This window comes from Protopterus annectens, chromosome 1.part0, assembly GCF_019279795.1.
Source record: "Protopterus annectens isolate FY-2018-M chromosome 1.part0, PAN1.0, whole genome shotgun sequence".
NCBI lineage: Eukaryota > Metazoa > Chordata > Ceratodontiformes > Protopteridae > Protopterus > Protopterus annectens.
Genome location: NC_056725.1, coordinates 1,745,537,581 through 1,745,551,390, shown reverse-complemented (window position 1 = coordinate 1,745,551,390; position 13,810 = coordinate 1,745,537,581). Strand labels below are relative to the sequence as shown.

The 13,810-nt window shown below is 41.0% G+C and overlaps 1 protein-coding gene across 1 annotated transcript in view; it reads left to right on the top strand.

The window, feature by feature from the left end:
• Positions 1-13,810, top strand: part of UNC93A (unc-93 homolog A) — a 544,463-nt gene that overhangs the window by 287,154 nt on the left and 243,499 nt on the right. The gene's annotated exons all lie outside the window — the stretch shown is intronic.

The window sequence follows — 13,810 nt, the reverse complement described above, 5'->3', positions numbered from 1 at the left end:
AAACTTATCTTCCTCACTTGCCTCCAAACTGGAACAATGCTACAACAAAATTTCCAGATTTGCCACCAATGCCAAATCCTCCTCACATCACTGCTCCTCCCTCCACTCTCTAAACTGTCTCTAACTCCCCAACCACCTTGACTTTCTCCAATCACAATTGCCCACAAATTACTGTTCCACCCTTCCAACTGCCCTGCTCTCTCTAACATTCTACAACCTTATTCCCCCCCAGACCACTTAGATCTTCCCACCAAAACCTAATCTCCGTTCAAAAACCAAAGAGCACCGCAGGTAAACTACTCTTATCCTTTACTATAGCCAAAAAATGGAATGCCTTGCCCTCAACTCTAAGATCCTGTACCAACCTCAACAACTTCAAAAACCACCTACATTCTTATCTCTATCAAAACAGGAAATGCAATTGCTCTCTTCAGCCCATCCCTCCCACTTTATCCTGCCACCTCTCTCCAGGCTAACCCGCTTTACCTTACTTTACCTCTACTAAATCCTCACCTAAGATTACTAAATATCAATCTCCTAATCTTATTTTGCATTAGCCAGTATCTTCCTCCATAAGCATTTGAAACTGTTGAGATTTATTCTTTGCTGATAACTGTTATTTCCAATGAAGTTGTCTCTGAATATGTAACTTTTATATTGTTTTTATGTAATTGCATGTAATTGTATTAACAATTTTAACTGCTGTTTCCTGCTGGAGCTTTTCTCCCCGGGCCTCCACTGAAAACGGGCTCCATGCCCAGTGGTCTTCCCCGGTAATCAAACTGCAATAAATAAATAATAAATAATATAGTATGAATGCACATTTTACATATTTAAGCAGACTTTTTATTCTATGCTTTACCTTCCAGCATATTTATAACATAATTAATTTCAGCCTTATATTCATATCTAACAAAAGTTTAAAAATAACAATATCAAAGAGTCACATTGTAACATCTTGAGCATTATGAGTTCGCATTCTGGGATTATCATAATAGGCAAATGGGAAGCATAAGGACTAAGGCTATTTAACACAGTCCATACTTCATGATATTGGTCACAGACTATGTTAGAAAAGTGAGATTTTTGGGGGCTATATGTTATACACAGTTTAAAATCGGAAATACTAAATGATATCATCAATAATAATGCTTGTCTCAAATGAACAGCAGTATCAGAATATTTCTTGGTTAATACTGGCACCTGCTGGACAACCAGTAGAATAAATTTGTTCTTGGTTAATACTGACACCTGCTGGACAAACAGTAGAATAAATTAGTTCTATTCATTTTGTTGGTGTTTTTTTCCACTGTTCTGTGGATTTTTGAATTTCTTCTTTCTTTATAAAACAGGTAACACTTGGTATCACTTTGGGAGAAGGACCATTAAAAGTAAATTTCAGATCAGACCAATTCTTTCCTGGGTAACAACTTGGCAATTAAACACATTCAGGCAGATTCAATAAACCCTACACGGTCATCTAACACAGTGTGCAGTTCACGTAACAATGCACAGTAGCACACTGTTTTGTATTCAGTACGTGTGCAACCACAGTGAACACTGTGGCATGCTAATTACAGCATAAGCAGCTGAATTGTATGCTAATCAACCAATCCAAGATTCAACAAACTATAAAGCAACTGTGTAGACTCAGTGCTGGTTTTGCGTGCGAATTCCAAAACCTATTGGAATACAGCCATGGAAAGGAGTCTACACAGAAAGAATGTTAGGGGCTGCTGTTGCTTTAATTCATGTGTATGTGCAACTGGCTGAAGTGTATACTACTGCTGCTGCTGCTAATAGACCATGGCCAAGAAGTACAGTTTTCAGACCCTGTTTAACTTACCAAAGTCTGCATGATGTTGAAATTGTAAAGTGCTACAGGGTGGATAGAGACATGCTACAGGAACTCTGCATCCACTGTCATCCTCATCTCAGACCAAGGTAAACTGTGTGGAACCCATACCAGTTTAGACAAAGGTATGTGTAGCACTTAGAGTTTTAGCTACATATACCTTTCAGAGACCAACAGGGGACATGCTCGGGTTGTCACAGGCATCAGCAATCAGGGCCCTCCATCAATTCCTGAATGCTATGCTACAACATGCTAGTAAGGACGTATATTTTACCAATACTCCTGAGGACAGGACCACAAATATGCAGGTATCATACCCTGTAGCACACTACCCTGAAGTACTAGGTGTCATAGACTGCACACACCAAAATTAAGGCGCCACCTGGGGAACAGGGAAGGCTCTACATAAATAGGAAGGGTTTCCACTCTATTAACTGCCAAGTCATGTGTAATGCTAAGGGAATCAACTTAAATGTGTGTGCTGGCAACCCAAGCAGTTACCACAACTCACATATCTGGCACACCTCCCAACTGTATCAGATGTTCACTAGAGATGATATACCACAGGGTCATTTACTGGGGGATGCAGGTTATGCACTGGTACCATGACTGATTATGCCAGTCAGAAATGCATATGCATCTGCTGAAAAATGCCATAATGAGATGCACACACAAACTAGAAATATCATAGAGTGTGTGTTTGGGCTGCTATAGTCACAGTTCCAGTGCCTAGGTATATCTGGGGGAGCTCTGCAATACAATCCACAGACGTGCTGAAATATTCACAGTATATACTGTGCTACACAACATCATCCTGAGAAAGCAGCTTCAGCAGGATCAACAAGGGGAAGAGTCACACATCCCACCACCAATGGCAAGGTCACTACAGCCACATGCAGGTGAGGAGTCAGAGGGGGAACCAGCAGCTGCTAAGGGTGTAGGCAGATGTAGATGTTCTCAATATGCCCTTGTACTGGCTAAGAGGCAACACATAGCATAGCACACTCATCCACCACCTAAGGGGCTAAAACCTTCATCCTATGTACATATGGGTCTACATTACATAATTGAAATGTACAGGCATCATTTTCAAATCTAGGTGCTTAGGATTTCCCTTTCTCTTCCCCCCTTGGCTGACCTGGTGTGACTCAGATTGAACTCTACAGTTCCCTACAAAATGGTGTCTACAGGACTGCAATCAGTTTGTCTCAGCATTTAAGCAGATTGAACTCTACAGTTCCCTACAAAATGGTGTCTACAGGACTGCAATCCGTTTGTCTCAGCATTTAAGCAGATTGAACTTTACAGTTCCCTACAAAACGGTGTCTACAGGACTGCAATCAGTTTGTCTCAGCATTTAAGCAGATTGAACTCTACAGTTCCCTACAAAATGGTGTCTACAGGACTGCAATCAGTTTGTCTCAGCATTTAAGCAGATTGAACTCTACAGTTCCCTACAAAACGGTGTCTACAGGACTGCAATCAGTTTGTCTCAGCATTTAAGCAGATTGAACTCTACAGTTCCCTACAAAACGGTGTCTACAGGACTGCAATCAGTTTGTCTCAGCATTTGAGCAGATTGAACTCTACAGTTCCCTACAAAATGGTGTCTACAGGACTGCAATCAGTTTGTCTCAGCATTTAAGCAGAGTAGGTTCCATACACAAAGCATTTGTTAAGCTTTCACTTACAGTGCTGTGTAATTAAGCGGGTCACCATTTTGTTCAGCCATATGGCTCTTTTTTTCTACTTGAGTGTTTGCCTCCTTCCCCTGTAACTTAAGTAAACTGACTCTTACATTAAGAGCTATAATACTTACCTTATAGCTTTAGGACACCTTAGTAAACCTTGTAAGCTGCAATAACCCCGCTATGTTTGCCCTCGCTATGCTCAGGCTCTCTTTGCTCCCCTCCCTGCCCCCATTTCCCTCCCACCCCAGTACCTCTAAATTTATAGTACTATAGCCACTCCCCCACTTTCTAGATCCTATCTGCTTTCATCTGGGATAATTCCTCCCACTCCCATTCTTCTACCTACATTTCAATAACACCTATTAGCTTTCATCTGGCATTCTCCCATCCCCCTTCCAGTACCTTTATCTCACCACTCTATCTTCTGGTGTTGCATCACCAGGTAAAACAGTTCCTTAACTCACTAGCTGAATCACAGATAATGATATACTCCTCTTTACTACCACTCTTGTTTGCACCATACCTCCTTACCTTGTATGAAAACCAGTTTCTCACAGGATTTCAGGTCCCAAAAGGCCATAATATCACCCCAGCTGTAACTCCTCCCACCTTCAATCATACTTACAGTACCAGATCCTATCCAACATCTTGTTCAGTGTATCAACATCTCAACCACAGGCACATTAGCTCTAGATCCAAATACTACTACAAACTAATAAACAAATTCCTGAAGTTCATCACCAAGTATAGACTCAACCTAATACTTGGTGGTGATATTCACCCCAACCCTGACCCACCCACTTCAGATACACATACTCTCTCTACTTGCAATCTAAGCTACAAACCTACAATTAATAGGCCAACTAACTCTCTCCTAGCCTGTCATCTCAATATTAGAAGCATTAATAACAAGGTACATGAATTGCATGCACTTCTGGATGTCCACTCCCCTGAGATTTTCTGTTTATCTGAAACCTGGTTAAAACCTAACACTAAAGACAATGAAGTGTTATCACCTGGGTACAACATACACAGGCTGGATTGTGCTTCGAGGAAGGGGGGTGGGGTAGCTGTACTCTATGAATGTCACCATAGATGTAATACAACCACCTCAGATTAATAACTCGGAGATTCTTGCCACCAAATTGCAACTTAATAAAAATAAATGCATTATTATCATCTGTATGTACAGTCCTCCAGGTAACAATATATCTACACTTGAAGATATCCTGCACTAGCTATCATGTCATTACCCTCAATAAACCATTCTACTTGGAGACTTTAACATAGACTGGGGCATCTGTTCCTCAGAATCCCCAACCACCCATATTAACCTGCATGCATGTACACAAATTATATCCACCCCCACCAGGATAGGTAAACCCAACCAAAAAGAAAGCATACTTGACTAGGTACTCATAAATAGTCACCCCCAACTGTACACCTCTGGTACCCTCCTTGATGGCCTAAGCGATCACCTTCGCACATATGTAATTAAGCACAAAGCCATTAATTCCCAACAAACCTTACTCAGAAAGGTTAGAAACAATAAAAACTTTGACCCTGCCAAATTCCAACAAGAACTAAACTCATGTAATCGGTCTATTCTAAAACACCTCCCCTTAGAGGAAGCAGTAGCATACTTTAACAACAAATTCCTTGAGATGCTTGATTTGCATGCACCTGTTCGTTCAAACAGAACCATGGCTTTCTAAAGAGTCTAAACTCAAAATTACCCTTAGAAACAAAGCATGGGCTTTATGGCGTTCTTCTAAAGACCCCCAAGATCACTTTAAATCCAGGCAATCCAGGAACAAAACCAAAAAATCAATTTTACAAAAAACAATACTACTGTAATTTACAGACAGTAAATCAAAATAACCCTCAGAAGTTTTGGGCAGGTTTAAATAATCTACTACATCCTGGACAAACTTCAACCCCAATGCCTGCTGCTACTATTGATAAAACCCCTGAAGATGTTTCTGACAGTTTTATCCAATTCTTTACTGAGACAATTCAAGCCCTAGCTAGCCAACTACCTCCTAGCTCCCCGGTCCTGAAAGTAGCACCCCTAGAAACCTACTCGCATTCAGCTTCCAATCAGTTGCCACTTCACTTATCCGTACCTTGATCAAAAAATTAAAACCCACTACACTTTTTGCTGATCAACTCTCTGCCGAGTACCTACAAAAATCAGCTGATGCTATTGCTTACCCCGTCTCAATACTAATCAATCGAACCATAGTAGAAGCTAAAATTCCCACCATCTGGAAAATATCCTATGTAATCCCACTTTACAAAGGAGGCAGCTCTACTGAAGTCTCCAATTATAGGCCAATAGCTATACTCTCTCCACTTGCAAAGATTATGGAAAAATGTATTCATAGACAACTCATGCACCACCTAATCCAGAATCACCTTATGGCAGACACTCAGCATGGCTTCCGTCCTCATCACAGCACTACTTCAGCCCACCTAGCCTTTACCAACACCATAAACCATAATTGCAACAATAATTATATATCCTCAGCTCTCTTCTTGGATATTTCCAAGGCATTCAATATGGTTGATCACCAACTTTTAATTCACACCCTGCAAACATTCTGTCTAGATACTAGAGCCCTTCAGTGGTTTCAGGTCCTACCTGAATGGTCGACAGCAAGCTGTCCTCTGGCAGAACAAACTCTCTAACCTTCTACCTAACACTCTTGGAATACCACAAGGCTCTATACTAGGGCCCTTGCTGTTCTCCATCTTCATTAACGACCTTTATACTGTCATCCCAAAAGTCAGCTGTATCCAATATGCTGATGACTCTACTCTGATTTGCTCAGCCACATCTCCAATAGAGTTATGGTCAGCTACCCAGACCACCTTTAATACAATAGAAAACTGGCTTTCTGAACGTCGTCTGATCCTAAATCCCAAAAAAACTAAAATGCTGTTATTTTCACCAACACGTAGGTCTACCACTTTCACCTTTACCATAAGTTCAAATGATGGCACAATAATCTCCACTGACCCCTCTACAAAACTATTAGGTGTCATCACAGACAATAATCTAAAATTCGACCTACATGTTAACCTAACTATCAAAACCATCAATAAAAAACTAGGGTCACTTTGCAGAATAAAAGCCTTCCTAACCCCTCCAGCTAAAACTGCCATAGCTCTCTCTCACCTTCTTTCAACCCTTCTGTATGCATCCCCTCTACTCTTGAATTTAAACAAGACTGTCCTTAACAAACTCTCAATTTGCTACAACCACATTGCCAGGTTTGTCACTGGGCTGCCTTTTAGGACACATCATTGCATCAATCTAAATCAGCTTGGGTGGCTTGAACTACCCAGCCTAATCCAGTATAACCAACTGAATATGGCCTATAAAATCCTCTATAATCCGGATAATACTCCTGCACTTAAAAATATTATCACCCCCTATAACAATCCTAGACCGCTTTGATCCTCTAACAAACTACTAATTCAGACTAGCAAAATTAATAACGCAGCTAGTGACTCTCTCTTTGCAAACTCTGTAAGTAGATCCTGGAACTCTCTTCCAGCTGATATTACCTTACTTTCCACCTTAGGTCAATTTAAAACTAGACGCAAACAACATTTGTCTCTTAACTGGCTATTTCAATGTATCAAGCCTGGCTAACTCTCTCTAGAATGTGTAAAAATCTGTTAACCAGTTTACTGTGTAATTTAATTTAATCCTGACTTGCGCTCAGGATTAACTCTAACCTGTGGAACTTGTTTAACTTGCTTGCTTATGTAATCTCGTAAATAGTCTGTTTATAATATGTAATGCTGGTATTATGTAATGCTGTATCTGCTTACCATTGGAGATTTTCTCCCCGGGCCTCCGCTGAAAATGGACATGCATTCAGTCAAACTATACCGGTCAACAAATGTAAAATAAAATAAATACATAAATAAATAAATAATTTAATCGAACAGCACTTGCATCGAAAATACTGTTTATCGAATTCACTCTCGTTGGGGGCTGCACCTCCCACACCCCCCACTAATTTTATATACCAACTCCGAGATCGCACTACAGTGAGGAAAGAACAAATTTTCCAATCTTCACTGTACGGCGATCTCACTATAAACAGCTCGATGAATGGCATTTCAATGTAAAGTGCCAATCGATTAAATTAATTTTCGATAAGGTAATATAGACCTGCACATACACCTACTAACACAGATGCCAGGCAATGCTCACAACCTTTACCCACCCATGTACTGGCAGTGTACTTCTAGCATCAGGCAGAGTTAGCCCTTAACTAAAACTGTTGCAACTGCTAGATTTATAAGGTAAGTGTTAAGCCTAGGAGGTATTGTGTAATAATATGAATGCTTGCATGTTGTTACTTGGAAATGTAAGCAAGTAAAAGGTGAGTGATTTGTACAGAAATGACCTTAACATGTGACAGCAGAGACTTATGTGAATACACATGTCCTATATTAAGTAGCAGGCCTCAGGTATCAAAGATACACACATTCATACCTCTCAAAAGTACTGATGGTCACTGAATGTCCTCAGTTTGGAATCATACTTTTGTACTAGAAAATCATTAAAGAGAGAAGTTAGAAAGTAATGAGACACATTTTAGTTTCAGACTTCACAACTGTCAGAAGACTAAAAATACTGATGCAAAAAAATGTTTGTTTCTAGGAACTGTCTTGACAAAATATGTCAAAAGTACAATTAGCAAAACATCACAAATGCAGATATACTAAGCACTTTGTCAACTATGCACCCTGAGCATCAGACACAAATGTTATGTATCCCTGAATACAAAAGATAGAAAACAAGGTTGTGTGAGGGGGAGGCAGGAAGCCTAGATTGACACAAAAGGTCAATGAGAGCATGTGAGTAAGAAAGAGAAGCAGGCAGTTATTCGGATAAAATAATAAATGGCGAGTAAGACAAAATGAGCTTTAAGCTTCATGGCTGAACTATGTAACTGTTGTGTGTGTATCTGTATGGGTCCTCCAGGTGAAATTGGTGTGTAAGTATCTGCAGAAATGCAACCAAGCTCTGTGCTATCTCTACATCAAGGTATGTTAGACAGGTGTGATCCACGCATGGTAGAGGTGGCAGTCCATCATTTTCGTACCCAACCACAAGAACTGGCTCTGTCAGGAGTTGCACTGGCGCGTCCATGCCCATGGTCAGATGCACTGTTGGTAACTGAATGTGACTGATATCTGCTGGATGAGCTCTCCTCATGAGGATGCCCAGGACCATGAATCCATGGCCTGCCACATTTAGGTGTGGACACCTCAACCATTGATGGAGCAGTTGGGTATAGCCACATGGGCTAACATCAGATGATGTGGCTGACCTACACTCACGTGGATGCTGTCCCCCTCCCAGCAGATGTTTCTTCACAGGCACCGTACATTCCAACTTGCCATTCATCTGATCCTTTGATTGGTAACATGGTAGAGGCAGTCACCCATTGACCAGTATGACATCTGCAACCTTAAGCATTTGTCTTGAGGACCTATAGGAACATGCCTGCATCTCCATGATGACACTAAAGATATGTCGAGTGGCAGAGGAAGACACACATGTATCAGGTGGAGGATGGACAGCAGGTCACCTCCAAGCACCCCTAACAACCCTCCTGTGTGGCACCTCACCCTCACTTTGGCTATGGCCAGAGTCAACAGGCACTAAAGGCACAGTTAACCACACTTCCCTGATCGAGTGTATCACCCTCCAACTGTCCAATAGCTGAGGGCTCACTGGAATGGTTTGGCATAGGCTTACTGGCTATGTCCAGTGAAATTACAGTGGATGGCTGAATGCCAATCTCAGTGTCAGATTCAACCTCTTCATCGCCTGAATGTGTCTCTTGTTTGCCCGCCATCATTATCAGAGACTGCCGATACTCCCGCACTTCCAATGACAGGATCACCTGTGATAATAAGCAACAAACACAGACATTAATACCTACACCACTATAGTCAATATATACTAACAAACTAACATTGGTGCCACCACTACAGACAGTACAGCAATACACACAACAGTTCAGGCACCCACATCACACAAAGATAAAATAAGTATGTCTTTGAACTGCTAATCAGTACTTACATAAAAATATTTTGCTTACCATGTGCAGATGATGCTACGCTTCGTATGGATGATGGTCCTGGAAGAAGTTAAGCAAAAGATAAGGACACCATCATCACAATTAACAGTAACACGGGGATAAAACTTTTTATCCTTTATATGTCCATTAACGATACTTTTAACAAGATCTTGGATGAAAGTCCATCCTAAGCACATGTGTAATCAACCAGAATGTGCTGTTAACTGTATCAATTTACAAATATCCACAAAAATGAATTTAATGTTAAACATAAATTAAGTATTGCTGTCAATATTTTACTATACAATATGTATTTAACAATTGAGATAGGTAAGCCTACCTGGCAGGTCCTCTCTGAAACACTAGCACCAACATCAATGACAAGCACCTTCCAGTGAGCTGTCTAGATCCGTGACAATGGACAGGAACTGTTCATTTGCTGTTAGTGGTGGCTCTGTAGTAGTCTCCCCTTGGTGCCCATCTGTTTACAGACCACTGCAGCTGCTCTCCTCCATGCAGATTAACTCATATCAGTAGCCCTGTGGTACACCTGATCATATTTCCTGCTGTGGCTGCTTACTGCAGTCACATCTGCAACTATCTGCTACCAAATTTGCATTCTGCCTGACATATCCCCATGTCCCCTGTCAAGCAGAAAGGCACCATGTCGCCTAAATGCTTCGACAATTGCTTAATTCTCAGGTTCACTGAATGGGAGGTTTTTTGGGGATTGGGATGCCTGGGTGCCATAAGCCTCAATGACATAAAACACAAACAAAGGATAATTACACATACGTATCGCATAAATAAAAAACCTGTTAAGATATACCACATAAAAGATAGCATTTCACTAATTACCCACTGGAGAAACATAAAACAGTCAAGATACTGAAACATAAAAAAAGGAATTGCGTGGTTGCAACATATTACAATCATACACAAAGCAAGGTTGGATCCAAAATAAGGAGAGTAACACTAACCAAAGTCTTGTCTGTGCCAAAACAGAAATGCAGCTTTGCTCCCCCACTCCCAAAACAATGGGCCTATGACACATTTTGCTAACAAACCATCAGTGAAATGCTAAAAGAGCTATCAAATAAACTGTCCCTGAAACGTGTACAGATTTAACACAGAACATTCCATTTTGAGCTATTGCCAGTTAAGTCTACCTGTGGCCAGTACTCACCTAAAAGTGTGTATGGTCCATCCTAGAAGGCTAACACACCTGTGTTATTGGCAACATAGGAAATTTACATTTCATGTAAATAACAAGAGAAGAGTGTACAGAGAAAAACAGTTTTAAGATTAGCACTTGTAATGACAGTTACAGTGGCTGTGCATCTGGAAAAGTGAAATGCCCTGATAAACATGCCTGTGCCATCAGTACAATTCTAAGAAATGTATACAGATAAAAAAGTAGCATTTACTAATGTGTGTGTGTGTGTGTGTGTGTGTGTGTGTGTGTGTGTGTGTGTGTGTGTATATGTATATATAGATATATTCAATCAGCTAATAGTGGCACATAAATTCCTTTACCAACCAGAAAATACACCTGCACTAAAAAATATTATCAGCCCCTACATCAGCACCTGGCCACTGCGATCATCCACTAGACTACTAGTTCAAACATACAAATCCAACTACTCAGCTGGGGACTCTCTGTTTGCTAACTCTGTTGGAAAAACATGGAACAGACTTCCAGCTGACTTGACCGTATAACCCTCACTAACTCGATTCAAAACAAACTCAAGAAATACTTCAAAACTCATTGGTTATGTCCTTGCACTAACCACGACTAGTGACCTCTCTATTACTTTGGTGCCTTACCTTCAACTACTTCTAACTTTTTTTCAACCACACCGTTTCAGGAAGGGTCAATTGTATAACTGCTGCTCAATGTGTCTTAAACCTGAATGTAATGTTATGTATGTATAACTTTGAAAATAATGTTATGTTTTGTAAAGTGTTTTATAATTAGTTAGTACTATATGTACTAAATGCTGGTATTGCTTATAGGTTCATAGGTTCATAGGTTCATACTAGGCTATCTGCCCTAGGGCATTTATAAGCCTAGCCAGAATGTGTTTGGCTTTCGCCACCCATTTTAAATTTATTTTGCTATGCCCTTTTTCGAGGTTAGTATACTGTGCCTCTGTCTAACAGTGACACAGAAGTGATACCCGGGGTAAACCTATGATCTCCCATCCACTCATCAAGATTCCTCTTGAAGAGAGTCAATGAGGGACTCTGCCTAACCTGGACTGGGATTTTATTCCAGAGTGAAGGGAGCCTCTGGGTTATGAATCTGTCCCTCCAGCATGTCCTATTTATTTCAGTGCTGAGGTTCAAGTCTCTCGAGCGCGTAGCTCGATGGGATTTGGATTTTCTGAGGTGCAGCATGTCCATTAATTCCAGGTTGGACATGGCTTTATACGTCAGGCACAGATCGCCAATGAACAGGCGGTATGCCACTGAGTAGAGCTGGAGTTTCTTTAACCGGGCAGCATATGGCATCTGTTTGAGCCCTTTGATCCTCTTGGTGAGGTACTTTTGGGGTCTTTCCAGTTGCTGCAGGTGTCTGGTAAGGTACATCCCAAAAGGGGCATTGTACTCAATTATGGGCCTGATGAGGGATGAGTAAAGAGGCACGATGACCTCCCCTGATCTAGATGTGAATCCCTTCATGATTAGGTGGGCTATATAAAATGTTTTTAACCACTTTGGCCACGTGGTTGTCAAATGAGAGATTGCTATCAACTTGGGTCCCCAGGTCCCTAATTACTTCTTCTGTACTTAATGGATTACCACCTATGTGGTAATTTGTGGGCACTTTGTTTTTGCCAAAGGGGATGACTATACACTTTTTGGCGTTTAGCTTGAGGCCATGGCTCTGGCACCAGTTGTCTGTTTCTATGAGGCCCTTTTGGAGGATGCTTGTGTCGGCTGGAGAGTCGATTATGGCGCCCAGTTTGCAGTCATCCGCGAACTTGGTCAGCCACAGTCCTTCCGTGTTGGCCTGTACCTCCGAGAAATATATACCGAACAAGAGAGGTCCCAGGACTGAGCCTTGTGGGACACCACTTGTAACTGGTTTGGAGTCTGACATGGCTCCAGCAATTCTAACCATGTGGGTTCTGTCCTTGAGCCAGTTTGCAATCCATCTAGTGACATAGGGGTTTATATTTAAGCTGGTGAGCTTAAATATAATGCCCGAGTGGGGTATTGTATCGAAGGCTTTTGCGAGGTCCAGGTAGGCTGTGGACCACCTTCCCCTCGTCAATGGCCTTGGTGACTGTTTCAAAGAAATTAACCAGGTTTAAGAGGCAGGATCTGCCCTTAACAAAGCCGAACTGGGTAGGATCCAGTGTTTGTAGGTCCCCAATATCTTTATTTATGAGGTCCATGATGATCCTTTCCATAGCTTTGCAGACCAAGCTAGTCAGGCTTATGGGGCGATAGTTTCCAGGATCTGTTGAGGCACCACCTTTATGGAGAGGGACCACTGTTGCTGTACGCCACTCTTTGGGCACATATCCTGTAGTAAGGCTGAGATTGAACAGTAGTTTTATGTTTGGGTTTAGCTCTTCTTGGAGTTCATGTAGGACGCAGCCCGGGACACCATGACTGTAATCTGCTTGAAACTAGCATTTACTAAATGTTTAATGTGCATTATTATCTTGGAGCTTTTCTCCCTGGGCCTTCATTGAAAAGGGACATATATCCAGTTGGACTGTCCTGGTCAACAAATGTAAAATTAAAAAAAAAATATATATATATATATATATATATATATATATATATATATATATATATATAAACAGATTTTTCTTACTGACATTTCAACATATGCAGTATATAGCTGAAAAATGCAAGCATACCTTATCAATGTTAGTAATCTTCTGTGCAGATAAATTCCAAAGTAATATATTCTTCTGTGTTATCCACATAAATAAGTCTCCTCACTTTCAGGTTCCCTAGCTACACTGTTCCCTTTTTATGATGAAGATTCAGGGCTGTGAGCATGGTGAATACACAGATCATGTGTGAACTTATTAGAATCGCTGAATCCCAAATACTTGCCTCCATGTAGCACATGTAAATATAGTACAGGCACTCCATCGGTGTTTGTTGCTAATGGATTGCAACTGTTT